Raw genomic sequence first — 19018 nt, 5'->3', positions numbered from 1 at the left:
AGCAAGAAAAGTCTTTTAAGGAGGAGGGAAGGTTATGATATTTGATTCAAGTTTATGCTATTACAAAAAAATGAAGTGCACAGATACATTGTTTATAACACAAACTACTTTATACATATACACTATCTGACAAAAGTCTTGTCTTTGTTCCCAGTTCTAAGAGCAACAAATAATAACTTGACTACCAGTTGATATTTTGGAAAAGTGGCAGAAAGTAGATTTTTCATCTGAAAACCATCTGTTGAACTGCATCCCAATCATCACAAATACTGCAGAAGAATTATTGGAACCCACATGGACCCAAGATTCTCAAAGAAATCATCAAGTATGGTGGAAAAGGAAAAATCATGGTTTGGGGTTACATTCAGAATGAGGTGTGCGAGAGATCTGCAGACTGGATGGCAACATCAATTCAATCAATCAATAATTACATTACAAACCACAGGAGAGGGCAAACTCTTCAGCAGGATAGCGCTCCTTCTCATACTTCAGCCTCCACATCAAAATACCTGAGAGCAAAGAAGGTCAAGGTGCTCCAGGATTGGTCAGCCCAGTCACCAGACATGAATATTATTGAGCATGTCTGGGTGAGATGAATCCAAAGAATCTTAATAAACTCAGGATGTCCTGCAGGAACGCTTTATTTGCCACTCCAGATGACTTTATTAATAAGGTATTTGAGTCATTGCAGAGATGTATGAATGCAGTCCTCCAAGCTCATGGGAGTCACACTTTACATCAAGACTTTTGTCTAAGCAAAGTCAGACCTTACTGTCCTAATTAAAAAATTAAAAATCAAGGCACGATCATATTTTATTTTGGTAAAAGAAGCGTAATCCAGAAGCTTTTGCCTTTCATATAAAACACTTCTGATACAGAATGATCAACTAGAAGTCAAGTTATTATTTGCTGTTCCTAAAACATGGGTAGGCGAAAAGACTTTTGTCAGGTAGTGTAAGAATAAGAGTGAATTTAGATTGTATGGCCACTTTCATGAACATTCAAGTCTTAACTAAAAAGTAAAATGAAACCCACCATCTTCTTCATTAGAAATGTGTGCTACACCATTTTCTGCTGTAGCGCCACCAAGTCATGTTTACTGTCATATCAGCAGCTCCAGACATGTGAATTCAAAAACCCAATCTCATTGGTCAACCAGTTTTTTTTCAAACCAAAAATGATGCTTTTATGCGTCGATGTGCACAATGACAACGCTGGCAAAAACTGTGAGGGAAAAAGCAATCCCAGGCTTTATTGAAAACTTAATAGCTACACAAATGTAGCTCCTCCAAGTGAGGCAACTAGCCAATAATCATTGTTCAGTGGGAATCAAACATGTTCACATTTACAGAATAACCATTTGCTGGATAATATATTTACAGTAACGGAGGAATGGTTAACAACCAGTCGTCAGTGATAATATAACAACAGTCATGACATATATATTCATCTAATCACACTCTTCTTGCACTGAATGTCTTTTTTCCCCATTTCTATAAAAAATATATTAAATAATGTCAGGGAAAAATGAAAAGTATGTGCCAGTAATATTAGTTCACTTCCTCTGTTCATAATAGTAATAATAATTCTCTGAATTCCAATTTAGCTTTCTTTTGAAAACTGTATTTTTGTTGCGAAGTTCTGGCCTCCCAGTTATTCCATCATGAAGAGAAAAATGTAAAATTATTATGATGTTTAAACAGAGTTTACAGGCAAGAATGAGAGCCCTGTGGAGAACAACACAGGGCCAGAGGCTTTTACTCAGCGGAGAGGAGATGGAGAAGCTGACTGATTCTCCTTCAGCCATGCATGCATCAGGCATACCAAGAGAGACCCATATCAAATATATACACATGCTAACATCCAAAAGAAAAAGCTCTGAAGCCTAAAACACAGAGCACGGGAGAATTAATCCTCAGTAATGCTTATTTCAAAAGAAAACAATCTCTGTGCAAACTAAAAAGAAATTGCATCACTTTACTGGAGGTGTCTTTTTCAGAATGCACAACAATAGCTCTGTTATACATGAAACTAAATCATTTTCACAACAGATATGGGGCTTGTCATAAATTGTGTTGCACTTGATGTAATTAACATTGCATGGTATATAATTTTATTTTACTTTATTTTACTTTGTAAATAACAATAATTGCATGTGGAGGGAACTTTGTATACGTGTTCAATAAAAAGGAGAGTAAATTCATGTCTAATCTCTAGCTTTGACAGAGTTGGGCAAAATAAAATGAAATAAAAGAAAAATTATTTGGAATGAAAACCAGAGCGAAAGCAGTCTATATAAACTATTTAAAGAGAAGGAGAGATGGTGTCATTAGCCCTTTTTACACAGTGATACCACTAAATATCCAGAAAAATACCAGAACGACTTTACGAGTAGATTTAAACAAGCGCTGTTCACACAGCCAAGGACATTCTGGAATCTTTCCTGAAAAGACCATTCACACATCTATTCCAAAATACCGGTAAATTCTGACATCATTAACCAGAATAGACCTCTAAGCATCTGTGCTTCTATTTGTAAACACGGAAGTGGTAAGGCTTTTGTTAATGATTTTACTTTTATATAAAGCTTTAGCATTCATGCAGCTGCTTTGTCCCAGAGACATGCGCGGACCACAGCTAAATGTTTACACATTTGACTACATTATAAATTATGTGGAAAGATATAGAAGTATTGTAAACTACTTATATGAAAACATATGGAGGAACGATTTAACATGCTGAGATGTACATAATATTGCGCTCACCAGAGCATTCCCTTCAAGTGCACAGGCATCGAGCAAATGAAGCAGAGCGTAAAGATAAACAAACAGCGGCTTATTATAAGTATTTTATTTAATTTTTTTTTCACAGTTGGTATTAAGAAAGAACAAAAAAAAAACGATATCTGACTAACATCTAGCAGCTAAATGTGTCTGGAAAATATTCAAAGGCTTTTATTTTCATAAACAGTTGGATGTGAATGTGTCTGAATGTTCTGATTGGAGTAGACGTCTCATGTCTACTAAGCATGAATGTGAATTCACGTTCACACAGAGCCGAATTCCGGCAAATTATCGGTAATGTTGCAACTTATCTTTTCAGAAAAATGGTGGAATGAATTTACCGGTATTCTCTAAAAGGGATCATTTGTGAACAGGCTCTATTTGAAAATACCAATAAATTTGTTTCGGCAATGTGTATGTGTGAAAGTGGCTGTTGTTTAGAAGGTCAGAATAAGTTTTTAATTTTGAATATTTTTTTATGTTCCTGTATTTTTAATAGGATAAATGCCGCATTATTGAGCAAAAAAACTCCTTTTTAGAACCATTTACTGACTTCAAAAACTTTATTGCTAGTCTATACTGTAAAAAAAAAAGACATAACAAAACATGTTTTTTTTTTATGGTACTTTAACTTGAGTTAAAATAAAAGTTAATCTTCAACGTTTTATCATATTTTTAAATGTAATTTATCTATGCATCATTCATTCATTTTTCTTTCCGGCTTAATCTCTTTATTAATCAGGGGTCGCCACAGCAGAATGAGCCACCAACTTATCCAGCACATGTTGTACACAGCGGATGCCCTTAAACCCGCAACCCAACACTGGGAAACACCCATACACTCTTGCATTCACACATATACACTACGGCCAATTTAACTTATTAAATTCACCTATACCAAATGTCTTTGGACTGTGGGGAAAACTGAAGTGAACACGGGGAGAATATGCTAACTCCACACAAAAATGTCAACTGACCCAGCCGGGGCTCGAACCAGCGACCTTCTAGCTGTGAGGCGATCGTGCTACCTAATGTGCCACCATGATGACTATCATTTATCATTTCATTTTTTTACCTTTTTTTAGTGTTTAACAAGACCATAAATAGTATACAATAAAACATATAAATAATTACAGACTGTCTTAGTTTTCTTACTTTCCCCACAATCCCCTCAAAATAAAACAAATAAAATGTATTCATTAAAAACCATTTATGCATCATTTCTGGACATTATTGTTTTTATTTATTATTACCGTTAACAATTGAAACTGTATCTTTATGTGACATCAATAAGAGAAATGTTTTGACAAAATTTGGGACAATTACGCCCCGTGCACATGGTGCATCAGCATCAACGCTTCCCATTCCCTTTGAATAGGTGACATCAAGCATTGCCGAACTGAATTGTTGATCCGTATGTGCTTCTTCAGGGGCATTGCTTGCTGCAGAAGTTAGGAATCTCTCGACTTTTCAAGTGCCAGCGGAAGCATCAGCCAATCAGAACGCTTTATGCAAATTCCCCAGCTCAGACAGTCAATGGTTTGCGGACTAGTTTCATTGGCTGACACTGCTATGACAATCGCATCAGCCCCAACTTCAGACCTGCCGTCTGTCGGGCATTGACGCTGAAGCCCCATGTGAATTGGGTGTTACACCATGCATGGATGGGGGTTGTTTATTGTATTGTTAAAATATTTATTATTTAATCATTTTTCTTTTGCTAACTGTTTAAAAAAATATATACTTTTCTGAAACATCTTTGTATTCTTACATTCTACATAATGTCATTTATATTTCCAATAAACATGCTTTAAAATAATAAAATAAAATAAAGTAAAATAAAGTAAAAATAAAATAAAATAAAATTAAATTAAATTAAATTAAATTAAATTAAATTAAATTAAATTAAATTAAATTAAATTAAATTAGGCTTTAACAAATTTCTTTAGCTCTACAAAGTTGAACTCAGAATGTTTTCAGTAGGTTTGACTGACGTAAGATAAGAGATAAGTTCAATTGATTCAGCTCAAAAAAGTTAGGCAGCAACTTTTTTTTTTTTTTTTTACATTGTATGGCTAATCTCTCCTCTCCACTTAAACTGTGGATTATTTAAGCCGAAGAAACTTACTAAAGTTTACACATCTAAATTTACAGCACTCAGGTTAACAGTCAAGGTAATAATCTGCTTAACAGCAGAGAGAGATAAAGCAGCCTTGGATCTGTGGCATTGTCAGAGAGTGTGGGATTTTTGTCTAGCGGGATGCTTTGCTTTATCACTTTATTAGCCCTGTAATGATAGTCTGGAGTGCTGTGTGGGCAGGCCGTGTGGTTCCGCACAGCCTGCTGTAATTCAAATCTGTGAGTTGTATGTTTCATTCTCTTTAGTAAATGTACCAGACCAACCAGAGCGCTTCCATCGCCAGCCATTTCATCTGGCACCAACTACTTGGCTGGCAGTTAAAATGCAGATGATAGCGCAGTTTGCAACCTGTCTTCATAATCACTGCACAGTGTAGGAGGTCCTGCTTTAGTAAAGCTTTTATAATCTTCTAAACAGATCCCAGAATTGAGCGCTGAATGATCTTCAAAGGCAACCGCGCAGTGTGCATTGAGTTTGCTTTGCTAATTGCATGCTGAGAAGCACGGTTACATTGCAACAGAACAAACACATCACACGTGTTGCCATAGCTTTTAAAACGGAGATCCTATCCAGAAAATAAAATACTAAAAGGAGCTAGAGGAAAAAAAGGATGTGAAATAATGGGTTTAGTTCAATTGGCTGAATGCTTTGTAGTAGCATTAATCTTTCAAACACAAACTCAAATGAACACAAAATCTCTGCTGTTGTGCATTGTGTATTTTTCAAAGGGTTATTAGCTTCACTTCTCCATCAACCTTGGACTAAACAGTTACTTGAGGGATTGCTATTATATGCACAAAATATGGGGTACAATCAGGCTTAAATATCAATTACGGTAATATTAAATACAAATTTGGATCAATGAAGTAACTGGCCTATTACTCTGTCTACGGGATTGTTTTTGTAAGTGCTCCATATGCATTATTTAGTCTAAATGAACATAGGAAAATTAGTGATTAATAACTGATTTTAGTGGCAAGTTGTGGTGAAAATTCTGTAAAGGCACAGCTAAACAGATGTAAGTCCTGATTTAAACGTGCCTAATGTTTGAGCACATCTGATCATTTCTGAAAACTGATTCCAGCAGCAGGGCGTAATAGCTGAAGGCGGATTTCCCCTGCTTTGACTGAACTCTTGGGATTTCTAATTTATTTGATCCTAAAAATCTGAGTGAATCTGTTTGGTCTGTGTTCAGTGAGCATATCTGTAATGTATTGTGGTCCTAGGCCATTTGATGATTTATAGACAAGTGATAATACTTTAAAATCAATTCTGAATGTAACTGGGGACTGGTGTAAAGACCTGAGGACAGGTGTGATGTGCTCTGATTTTCTAGTTCTGGTAGCAACGTTCTGGATGAGCTGCAACAGTCTGACTGTCTTTTGGGGAAGGCCACCGAAGAGTCCTATACAGTAATCCACCATGCTGCTGATAAAAGCATGAACAAGTTTTTCCTCACTGTCCTCACTGGAAACAAAGCATCTGATTCTTGCAATGTTTTTGAGATGATATTATGCTGATTTACTTACTGATTTGAAATGATTACTGAAACTCCGATCGGACTCCAGAATAACATCAAGATTCTTGACCTTATTTTTTGTTGTGTGACCCTTAGAGCCAAGGTACGCATTCACCTTTAAAGGCTCATCTCTGTTCCCAAACGCAATCACTTCAGTTTTCTCTTTGTTTAGCTGAAGAACTTTTTGGCACATCCAATTGTTAACTTCATCAATGCATTGGCAGAGGGTGTCAATGGGGCTAAAGTCATTAGGCATAAGGCTAAGTAGATCTGACTGTCATCAGCATAGCTGTGGTAGGAGATTTGGTTCTCTCTCATTATTTGGCTCGGTGGGAGCATAAAAAGGTTGAAACTGTTGACCAAATTTAATTTGCTTGAAATTAACTAAATTGCATTGGATCAAACTAAATTGAATTTGTAACTGCATTTGTGTGTAATTTGTCATTGCTGAAAGGCTTGAATAAACTCAACAACAAACACATCAAATAAACTTACTTGGTTTTTTGACTCTGAAGTGAATAGCTTCTTCATTCACTTCATTGCTGTATCTGTCTGACTGCTGTTTGAGAGAGTGAATGGGTGTTTCCCAGTGCTGGGTTGTGGCTGGAAGGAGATCCGCTGCGTAAAAACAAATACCAAATTGGTTAGTGGTTCATTCAGCTGTGGTGACCCCTGATGAGTCGGCGACCAAGTCGAAGGAAAATTAATGAATGTGTGAAAAACTGAACTGAACCAAATCAACTTGAATTGAACTGAACTGAATTTAACCAAACTGAACAGAACTGCACTGGAAGTCTACAGTATGTCAACCTCTGCAAATGACCATCCAAAGCCATGGCCACTGAACACGCACTAGACAACATCACTACAATACATCATGTAACACTCACCAGAAAGAAAACTTCAGAGAACAGTCAGTAATTTCAATACATAACATTAAAAAGAGGGTAGTTTGTAGGTGTAACACGCCAATGACATAACCCTTTCTCTGTGAACATGGTATGCAGATGTATGTTATTAAATTTTATTTTACGGTGAACTTTCAGCCACCTTGAAAATATATTTTTTAAATAAATAAAACATTTTTTAACAGAATTTCTTACAGTGTAATCAACAACGTCATCAGCCAAAAGATGGGTTTTTGTGGGTTAGATGACAATGGAGAAAAAATGTAGATATGTCAGCAAAGCAACTAAAGTGTAAAATGAGGGTTAATGATGATGAATTCCCCTACAGCAACTTACTGGACGTCATAGACAAAGACTCAGGTAAACATTGTTAACTTCAGCTCTCCGTGTTTGTCTTAAAACCCTTTAATATTTAGCCCAAAAAGGTATTTCTTTAATTAAAATCATTCCCAAACCATGGAAAGAGTTTGAAATTATCAATAGAGAATGAAACTCAACATTATGTATCATGTTATTATCTCAAGTTCACACCCTCTGGAAATTGTCCTGAGTGCAAGATTGCAACACTGGGTATTTTGTGAAAGGTCAAGCCTCATAATTGAGGTGAAGCACACAAACCTATACTTACATATAAGCTGCATGATCCTGGATAAGCACATTTACCATTTTGATAAACAATACAACACACTCATCCTCCTGTGTTCAAGAAGGTTGAGGATGTCTTCAGGCTATAGATTAAAAGTAAAAAAAAGTTGAAAACAAATTTTTAGTTTCTTAGTCCCATCAGACTGCTTGAATTTCATTATGAGCCACAGGTATTATTAGATTTTTATTGTTCTACTGAAGAACAATTCTATTGAGAAAACAATGTCAAGTCAGCTTGAATGGCTTGATGGTGAGGAAACGAACAGCAAACGTATGGGGCCGTTTACTCTACATTTTTTTCAGCCAAAAACTGGAAACTTTTTAGGCGATTTGCCTGTTCATTTATACGACAGATGCATTTTTGGGACTGAATATACTTTGGATTCATTTTCAATGTCTCCTCCATCTTTCCACAGACATGCTCAATAATGTTCATGTCTGATGACTGGGCTGACCAATCCTGGAGCATCTTGACCTTCTTTGCTTTCAGAAACTTTGATTTGGAGGCTGAAGTATAAGAAGGAGAGCTTTCCTGCTGAAGAGTTTGCCCTCTCCTGTGGTTTGTAATGTAATGAGCAGCACAAATGTCTTAATACCTCAGGCTGTTGATGTTGCCATCCACTCTGCAGATCTCTTGCACTCTTGAATGTAACCTCAAACCAAGATTTTTCCTTTACTGACTTTACTGATTTCTATGAGAATCTTGGGTCCATGTGGGTTCCAAGAGGTCTTTTTGATGATTGAGATGCAGTTCAACAGATGATTCATCAGAAAAAAAATCTACCTTCTGCCATTTTACCAAATGACCAACTAGACGTTATTATTTGTTGCTCTTACTTTTGGGATCAATGACAAGACTTTTGTCAGGTAGTGTACATAAATCTGAAAACCAAATTTTTGAAAATGCTGCCATTATTGTGTCCATGTGAAAACCCGAAAACGAGAGTCTTTAAAACTATGATGTCATTTGTGTGCATGGTGTGTGTTTAGTGATTTGTAAATTAAGGGCAAGGACAAACACACAAGGGTTGAGCTCAAGTCTTTGCTAACGATTTATTAACCAAGTATAGATTTACATTAGATTACAACTAAAAGCAGAGACAAATCATATAAACAAAACAAAATCTTTTTTTTTCTTTTTTTCAGAATGAGTTGTATACACAATGATGAGCAGAACATAAACATTATCCACTATTCTAAGGAAATAAAGAATAAAAAAATATTGATAATAAACAAAATTAATTAATAAAAAAAATTATTTAAAAAACCCTTAAACTGCTGTGTGGTCTAAGACCATAATAGAATATTGCGGTGCACAGTTAGGGATAAATAGTAGACTTATATTCAATGCGAAGACAGTTTAAAGGAATTTTCCACAGCTTCTGAAACGAATATATATATCCAATCTTTTCCATGATTATGGTTTCTTTAATGAGGATTATTCAGTCCATGACAAGAGGGGGTTCTGTCCCACATGGCAAATTCTACATACACACCAGCATTGACCGGCCGATGGGACAACATCACTTGCCAAATACTACCCTGGCATATGTAATACAGCATTTTTGGTCATTTTCACGAACAAGTAAACACCAGCCCACGCTCATTCTGAAAACGCACCTCTATATACATTTCTGGAGACCGCAAAATACATCCCTGAAGCTACGTTTTTTGCAGGTTTTGGTTTCGCGAATCCACCAGAGGCTACTGTGTACGCTTTTTAAGACCTCAAATTCCCTGGAGTTTCGCTTTTTGCAGGTTTGGGTTTCGCAAATCCACCAGAGGCTACTGTGAACGCTTTCACCAGGGGCCACTGTCGACTGACTGACTGACCAATTGACTGACCCACCCTCCTTCTTCCCTAAACCCAACCAATAGTGTTTTTCAAAAGCACAAATTGACCCACCCACCCCCTTCTCTAAACCCAACTGGCAATTTTAAAAAGCAATTCAGCAAAAGAAAAGCCCCCGCCTAATTTATACCACATTTTCAAATTTTACCACATTTTCACCCTGTTATTTACTTGTTTATTTTACTTTTTAGATTTGTTTTCGGTTTACCTGCCTTCTGGAACCGTTCCTCACTGGACTCGAACCTCATCGTTGTGGTCAACTACTCTCTGCATGTCAAGTTCACCGATGTACATGGCAAACTAACTGGGCAAACTGGTAGCAGTGGAATAGCTGAGGAAAGCAGCCAGCTGGTAAGTGCGAAAAGGAATGGTGTCACATCACCCTGTAGTGTTCGTTTTAAAAAAAGAAATGCAGCCATACATGTTTCTGACTACATAATTTGTGATCTCCAGAAATGTATATAGAGCTACGTTTTCAGAATAAGCCCACATTGGTAAACACAGATTATTTTGAAAAGAATGGTTTTGACTACTTCATTGTCATGTACCCGTAGCCTAAATTTGATTGTGCACTTCCCTTTAAGTGTAGCTGGAAAGATGAGGATTTTGCAGAGGTGCACTGCATTTTACTGGTATTATGCTTTATATAGATATATGATCCTTGGGAATAAATACATAAGCAAACCTTGTCACCAGTGTTTAGAGTAAGTTTGAGTATCTGAAATAATGCATCTACTGAAACATGCCAAAACTGTCTTGGTCTGGCTATTAGACCATCAGCTCCAGATGATCAGCATGTTACTGACAGCAAGTGACCAACTCCAAGTCTACAAAATATTTATTGCTTTTCTTCCCAAAGAGTCTGCGATTTAATGATGTAACACAGTGAAAACCTGACGCTGTCTTCCACTGTGTCAAAAGCGTGAGTGACTTATTTTCCAGACACTCTCTCTTTTTAATTGGGTCGCACTTCTCCTCGGCAAAGAAAAACGATCTGACAAATTTATGCACACATAAACAACCAAGCCATTTTGGGCAGGCGAGTGATCATGTTCGGGGACTAATAATTGCATTATCATTGATGCGTGAAAGGGTATAAATCACCTTTTAATTCCAAAAAGAAAAAGGGGGTTCATTGTATCTGGACATCTAGCTGTACATCTGCTCCAAGATGCACGTGTAAAAAACAGACTGGCTGCTCTTTCGCTGGGCAATTACCTTACAGTCTGGTTATTATTTACACCTCAGCCTGACTGGCACACTAATGTAGCTTCACGTTTCCCCGAAGACTGTTCTATCAATAGTTAGGACACCTGCTCTCTGGTATTCAATGATTCAGGCCATTAGAGATGCACTATATTTCCCATCACAGAGTCAATGCTGCGCTCACTTATGAATTAAACATGATGCAATGAGCAATTTGGGGTTAGACAGTTTTGTATTAACGGAATAATTCTGATCATTAATTCCACAAACACATATGTTAGATTTCATGTAGCAATATCTGCTGTTGTTTTGCCTTCGTTTCAAATCTATTTCAAAATACATTTACTTGACTTGCCAAACCTGTGCTCATGAAATGTTGTGTTTTCTGGTTGCTCTGGCTAGGCTGAAAATCATGGGGTTATAAAAGGGGCATGTGCTGCTTTGCGTGCAGACCGAGAGCCTCTCATTAGGACAGGCCATCACATGAAAATACCAGAGGGTAAATTCATTTACTCTGCATTCACATCCACTTACTGTAATCCATGATATTTTCAGAATTCACAATGTAGCAGCTTCAGCAAGCATACATTAGAGACAGGGGTGAACTGAAATGGCATGCCCTTCTGACAGTAAAGAACTTTGAGTTAGGTAGCCAGGGTGCTGTTAATGTTACAAGGAAAAACTAGAAGTCTATGAATGTGGTGCCAGCAGTCTGCAAAACAGGAGAAAATGAACAAGATGGGCACATTTGAAAAGAACATTTCCTGTGGATGCCAGGATTTTCTTTTTTCCCCTCATTAGAGTGATCTCCAAGCATTATAAAGTGTTGGATGCTGCACCTAAACTTACAAGCCAATTATAGAATGATGTTATTACTGAATAGTTTTCTAATATGCACATCATAATTCCAACAAAACTCAAATGTCAAATGAAACTGCACTTAAATTTCGCTTAAAGTTTGTTAACTAAATAGAAAAATAATAACCTTTTACAATAAGCATAGCTCATATCTATTTGTACATTTATACAACACTTCTGTCTGATTCTTGAATCTGATTGGTTGATACCCATGTAATATTCTGCCAGTAACAGCACTCATACCGCCTCTATACCCTTAACTCTTGTGTATCACTCCGCCTATATACAGCAACAAGCAGAGGACACTCTACAGTTTGACATTTATTGCTGCTGTTGGACAACATTATGTACTTTTGAGGCTTTTTAGTCGAGAATGTAATTGTTTAGATAGCAACTATGCAGTTTATTTATAAGGATAGTGGCTATTTTAAATATTTATAATTACTGAGAGACAGTGCGTTGACCCAGCTTCATACTGAGCAAAGACGGTTGCTGTTGTCCATCCACAAGATGCTGACAGAGATGCATAATGAGCCCTTAAAGAAGGAAAAATACAGCATAATTATTTAACTACAGCTGATCATTTTTAAACAGGTACTGCAAGTGATATTCAATGTCGATCTCTCTCTTTTGAATGTTGTAGTGCTGTATTTATACAATATAATTGTAGTGTATTGAGTGTGAGATGGGACTTGCATATCAGGAATGTGTGTTGTGTTGGCAGAAAGAAAGAAGAAATGTTCGCATATATGTTTAGCATTTTTCCTTATTGCAAACATAACAGCTATCTGGTAGTAATTGTACTGTTTTTTTCGGGGTTAATTATTGTGATATCTCGATTGCAACAGAAAAATACTTTAGACTGTAATACTGTAAGGAGCTATCTCTGTAGACGGATGGCATTTCATGCCGTTGAGCTTTTTAATTTTAAAATGTCCTGTACTTTGGATATTACACTAGAGAATCATTCAAATACTAGCTCTAAAGTGGCGTTGATGGATTAGTAACTGTTTCTGCTGTTCTGACGTCAGCTGCAGATGTGAATAAGAAGAAAGTAGTTCCTCTTACAAAAGGGTTACTCCGGGTTTGATTTTCGTTTTTATACACACACTATTATGCTGTTGAACTGTTGTATAAATGCAATATAACAATCGCAGCAGTGCGATGTGGCTATATATCATCACTGGTGGGACACTAAGGCACACAACCTGCGGCCTCGTGCTAACATACACCTCCCACCAGTGTCGATATACAGCCAAACCGCACTACTACACGCGTGATATATAAAATGTCTGTATTACAGTAGATGTTAAATAGATAGAACAGGCTAAATCAAATGATTTGGCACTCTTCTACCAGAAATGGTCTTTGCTGTTTATATAACTGTTAAAAATAACTTGTGGGGCAGTAAAACAAATTAGTCATAAAGATAAACTCAAAAGAAAAAAAATAGCATGGAGAATGACATATCTTCAGTTCTGGGCATTGATTTAGTATGTGGTTTACAGATGACTCAAGAACAGACGTGAAACATTGACTGTTTGTGCATTTAAATGGTTGATTCCCATCCTAATTGCATTATGGTGCTACTTTGTTGATTACTTTGACGGATCTGCTGGGACAAGAGGATGCCTGAGGGCTTGAATGCTCAACAAAGACTATAAGATTAAGATCAATATGTAAAAAGAGGATTGATCTCATAGGTCAAGACCAGACACTTCCTCAAAATGCACATCTCTTTGCTTTAATTAGCTACACACTTATGTGAATTCAGCCTTTACATTCATTCAGAAGGTGTTAGGAAGAAATAAACAAACAGCTGTTCGGGTAAGAAGGATTATTTCTTAAATCATTATAACCTCTAATACGCAGTAAAAATGCAAAATAGCACAATTTCAACTGGCAAATGCTGAAGTGCATTCAAATGTCTCTTACCTACTCTTGATCTTGGCTCTTTTTTAAGCAACATGGCAGGGTGCTGGTGCTCTTTGAATGTCAGGGAGTAGCAGCCTAGACCTGATGTCCCTGTGCTCCAAATGGCACAGCCATATTCAATGAGTTATATTACAGATGGCAGGAGGTGACATTTATGCCCTGTTATATGCAAAACATTTCTATTGGGAGTGCAGTTTAGTGATAATTCTTGATCTGTATGGGCTTTGCCCGCAAGTTAATTTGTTAAAAGTGATTTCAAATGGCAACGAAGAAGAAACAATGAACATCTTAAATGTGCACCTGTGCATTTCCATGCAATTACAACACACAAATATTATATAAACAATTATGTTTTCTTTCCCATGAGCAAGCTGAGACTAATTAGATGTTCTAATCTCTGCATAAGATGTAGCACAGTGGTTAAGGCAGTGTTTCTCAACTGGTTTTGCTGTAATCATTCATTTTCTTGTCAGCTTAGTCCCTTTATTAATCCGGAGTCGTCACAGCGGAATGAACCGCCAACTTATCCAGCAAGTTTTTACGCAGCGGATGCCCTTCTGGCCGCAACCCATCTCTGAGAAACATCCACACACACACACTCATACACCAAGTACAATTTAGCCTACCCAATTCACCTGTACCGCATGTCTTTGGACTGTGGGGGAAACCAGAGCACCCGGAGGAAACCCACGCGAAGGCAAGGAGAACATGCAAACTCCACACAGAAACGCCAACTGAGCCGAGGTTCAAACCAGCGACCTTCTTGCTGTGAGGCGACAGCACTACCACGCAGTATTTAGCCATTCATGAAGTGTCGAATTGTCTTTGTTTCCATGATCCATGGGGTTTGTTGCATGGTTTTCCTTGCAAAGCTGTTTGTGTAGGAAGCATTTTTGTCAGGAGAGCTCTACAAGAATTGAAAATTGGCGGACTTTGTCTTTTATCAGTTGAGTTCATTACCATTCAGACACATCACCTATATCCGCACTGCTGTGTTCGATGTTTTAAATCATACAGAATACCAGCAGGGTTAATGGTTAAAATAGACAGGCCAAGACACTTGTTGTACTGCTGTCCATTTTGTCTGCATTCAGACCCAGGGATTCAGAAGGACAGAAGTCCTCATTTACAATGTTTATATAAATATAATTATCTTTATAATGATATAACAAATTGTATCTATGTGAATATTTATTCATTCATTCATTTACTTTTCGGCTTAGTCCCTTTATTAATATGGGGTCGCCACAGTGGAATGAACCACCAACTTATCCAGCATATGTTTTACGAAGTGGATGCCCTTCCAGCTGCAACCCATCTCTAGGAAACGTCTCGTATACACTACGGATAATTTAGCCTACACAATTCATCTGTACCGTATGTCTTTGGACTGTGGGCGAAACCCACACGAACACAGGGAGAACATGCAAACTCCACACAGAAATGCCAACTGACCCAGCCGAGGCTCGAACCAGCAACCTTCTTGCTGTGAGGCGACAGCACTAACTACTGCGCCACTGGATCGCCACTGTGTATATATTACAAATAACCTATCGTATATGTAGGGCATTAAATATGATAATTTCTTTGCATTTTAAGTATGTATACTATAAAATCAAGCATCTCCTCACATTAAGTGTCTGATTTTTTTTGTATGATTTTGTGCGCCAACTGACCACTCCTCCCTCTGTTCGCAGCGCTCCTAGCCCATCATGTAGCATTTTTTGCAAAAATTCGGAGGTAGACTTGAACTGAAAGAAGGTGGTTTCATGACCCTTTAACACCAGCATTAGTTATAAACATAATATTACTGAAAACACATATCAAATCCAGCATTCAAATTGAACCTAAATAAACACGATTGCTAGTTGAAAAGAAGACCAGTAATGATACTGACTCAATCAAAAACTCTTAAAAAGCAGATCATCGTGGAAATTCTGGTTATTCATGCCTTCTTGTCAGCAACAACATGTCATTTAATCATTATTCATGAGCCATAAAGCTATAACATGTCCACCACACCGCTAGATCTTGGACAGCAGCTTTACGAGAAAGTCGTATTGTAATAGTTATATGACAGAGTGCATCTTTCATGACGACTGCACACAAAGGTTTAGAGGCTGCACATGAAAATAGACGTGAATCACTTAGTGAAGTTGCGTGCTGCAGATTGAAAAGCATGCCCTCAAGACCCAATCCAGTGGTGTGAACAGAGCTGTCTGACAAGCCATAACAAATTGTAGCCATTGATCTATGCGGTCCGTTTCCCTTAGGCCAAAATCTACTAGTTATCACTGATTACTATTCCAGATGGGTAGATGCTTATCGTGTCCGCAAGTATAAATACTGCTACTGTAGTCGCATGTTTGATGAGGACAGCTACACAAAGGCTGTTATCTGTGACAATGGGGCACAAATCTCTTGCAAAGATTTAGAGAATGGGAATTTATCACAATGGACGGCAGTCTATACGCCGCCATTCATGAAGCAAAACATCGAATTTAAGAAAACATTCAGCGGCAGAATAATCTCTGGCACCGTCCAGGTGGCAGGATAGTCTAATGCTAGTCATAATGGGTTCTTGTTTTTGTATCCTAGTATTACTGTTTGTTTGGAATAAATTGCTACACTGAATTGATTTCATGTTGTTATGAGTTAATACTATGCCAATTTTGTGCTGTGACTTGATGCCAGAATAATTGCACACTGTTATGGCCTAATGTTATGCCAACATAAATTTGGGTTGTTTTGAGTTATTGCCAACGTAATTTTGATTTGCAAACAAGGAACAGGAAAAGTTCGTCATTGTATAAGACAATACAAAGCAGCAGATGTGTAACAAGTTTCGACACATACTGTAAGTAAGAGTACAAGTAATGTCCTAGACAAACACTGATGCAAACCCTATAAGGATAAAGTAAATGTTTTAAGAGAAGCTGAATGATATACATGTGTTAAAGGTTCAGTTTATCCAATAATTAAAATATATTCACAATTTACTCACCATGAAGCGATCCCAAACATTTATGAGCTCCTTTTTTCTTTTGAATACAAAGTATATTTTGAAGAAATATAAATATAAAATATTTAGAAATATAAAAAAAAAACCATTGAGGAAATACTATGGAAGTCAATGGTTACAGGATATCAGCATTCTTCAAAATATCTTCTTTTTTGTTTAACAGAAGAATGAAACTCTTAAAGGGTTGAAATTCAAGAGATTGATGATTGATTACGAAGCTTGTTTGCATGCTGTCCCAGGGGAGAGCCCTGATTTCACAAAATCCGAGCCCGGGACTTCCTCCTGTTTGCAAGACGAGAGGGGAGTTTGAGCTAAGGTAGGTCTCGAGAACTCCACTGCTTATTTAAGGCTTATGACAAATCAGGGATTGCTATGGAGAGTTATACTGCTGATTAAGAGCTCCTCTATGGTGCCAATTTGGTTTTGTCAATTTACCTATGTCGCATATCTTTGGACTGTGGGAAGAAACCAGAGAACCAGGGGGAAACCCACGCAAGCACAGGGAGAACATTTAAACTTCATATTAACGTCGACTGGCCTGGTAAGGTCTTGAACCAGAGACATTCTTGCTGTGAGGCAACAGTGCTCACCGTTTTTCCATGCTATCAAGGAAAGAGAGGTGGAGAAGGGGTGGAAAGGGGGGATTGTTTAAGATATCTAAGGTCCAATTGATAAATCATGCATAAGCTAATGAAGGACCAGCCGTGGTCAATCATAAACATGTGATCCTCTTAAAATTTGTTTATAAAAAAACTTTACTAAATAAAGGGTGACTGGACAATGAAATAATTTACATTTTTTCAGGGTGAACTATCCCTTTAAAGGGTCAGTTCACCAAAAAAAATAAACTGTCATTGTCCTGCTTTGGGTCTAAAAGGCACTAAATATTCAGTTACCACATTGATTTAATGCCACCGAATATGTTGAATGACACTTGAATTTGTATCATAATGAATAAAGCTTGCTGAATCAACTGAACTCTAATGAGCTGAATAATGACACCATTCACTTGTTCCCGATGCATAATAAAAGAATTTTGATTTAGCTTATACTACTTTAGTTTGTAATTGTGATGCAGCAAAATTCCAGGCATTTGTTTTACTTATTTTTTAATGTATATTTTTTTATTATTTTAATTTTAAGTTTTAATTAATTTCTCAAATGCTACATTGAACATATTGAATTAGATTATATTGAATTACCATTTCTGAAAAAAAAGAAAATAATTAATCTAATAAACAGTTAATTAATAAAAATGTATGTAATTTTCAGAAATTTTACTTTAATTTAAGGCAGTTGTATATTGACTTTATACTAATATTTTCTACTCCAACTTAATGTGAAATGTAAACGAAAAATGAATGGCTTAGAAAATAAATTACTTCTGATCAACTTTATATCAACATGCAATATTATGATACAATACTAACAGGTTAGATTAAAAATGCTGATCTCTGAAGTTACAATTTAGTAAGGAAAACATATTAGTAGGCTTTTAGTATCAAGCTGGAGAACTAAACCATACAAAATACTTCCATAACAGCAGCCATTAGGCAGTTAAATAAGGCACAGACTAAAGCAGAGGTGTTTCTATGACTTTTATGGACAGTTTTAAACACGTATTTATTCATTTGTTGGGGCTGAGGACCAAATTGTTGAAGACTGTGTTTTGTGCGTCTATGTTTTATGTCTGTATATCCATTTGTTGTTGTTACTATGTGCTTTATTTTATTTTTATTTTTTTTATTTTTTTATGAATGGGGACTCTTGACAGCAAAACAAATCTACATTCGGATATAAATAAAGTAGCTTACCTACCTACTTACACGTATTTTGTCATGCTAAATTACAAGATATAAATATGCTTCACAAGTTATTTCATAGGTCTTGTCAAAGTTGAAACACCGATTAAGTTGCATTATACATTTCAATAGGACATCCATATCTTTCAGCATACCGTCAGATGTCCATTCATTTTTATTCAGCACTATAACATTAAAGAAGAAGAGATTATCTGTTCATGTGTGCTTGATCCGTGATGCAACCCTGACCTGCTTTTTTTCCCTTTGTTTGTATTATTGATTCCGTTACTCTCCTGTGTAATACTGTAATGCTGCTTAGAAACCGCCTCTATTGTATAAAACAGCAGA

At 36.8% G+C, this 19018-nt stretch overlaps 1 protein-coding gene across 18 annotated transcripts in view; it reads right to left on the bottom strand.

Moving 5' to 3' along the window:
• The window catches only part of gje1a (gap junction protein epsilon 1a), a 374500-nt gene that overhangs the window by 276866 nt on the left and 78616 nt on the right, over positions 1 to 19018 (bottom strand). For all 18 annotated transcript variants that reach the window (XM_073932434.1, XM_073932435.1, XM_073932436.1 and 15 more), the window contains one exon: positions 6938 to 7060. The gene's annotated coding sequence lies outside the window, so the exon portion shown is untranslated. The remainder of the gene's footprint in view (positions 1 to 6937; positions 7061 to 19018) is intronic.

Source organism: Danio rerio, chromosome 20 (assembly GCF_049306965.1).
Source record: "Danio rerio strain Tuebingen ecotype United States chromosome 20, GRCz12tu, whole genome shotgun sequence".
Taxonomy (NCBI): Eukaryota; Metazoa; Chordata; class Actinopteri; order Cypriniformes; family Danionidae; genus Danio; species Danio rerio.
This window is presented reverse-complemented; position numbering and strand designations above follow the sequence as displayed.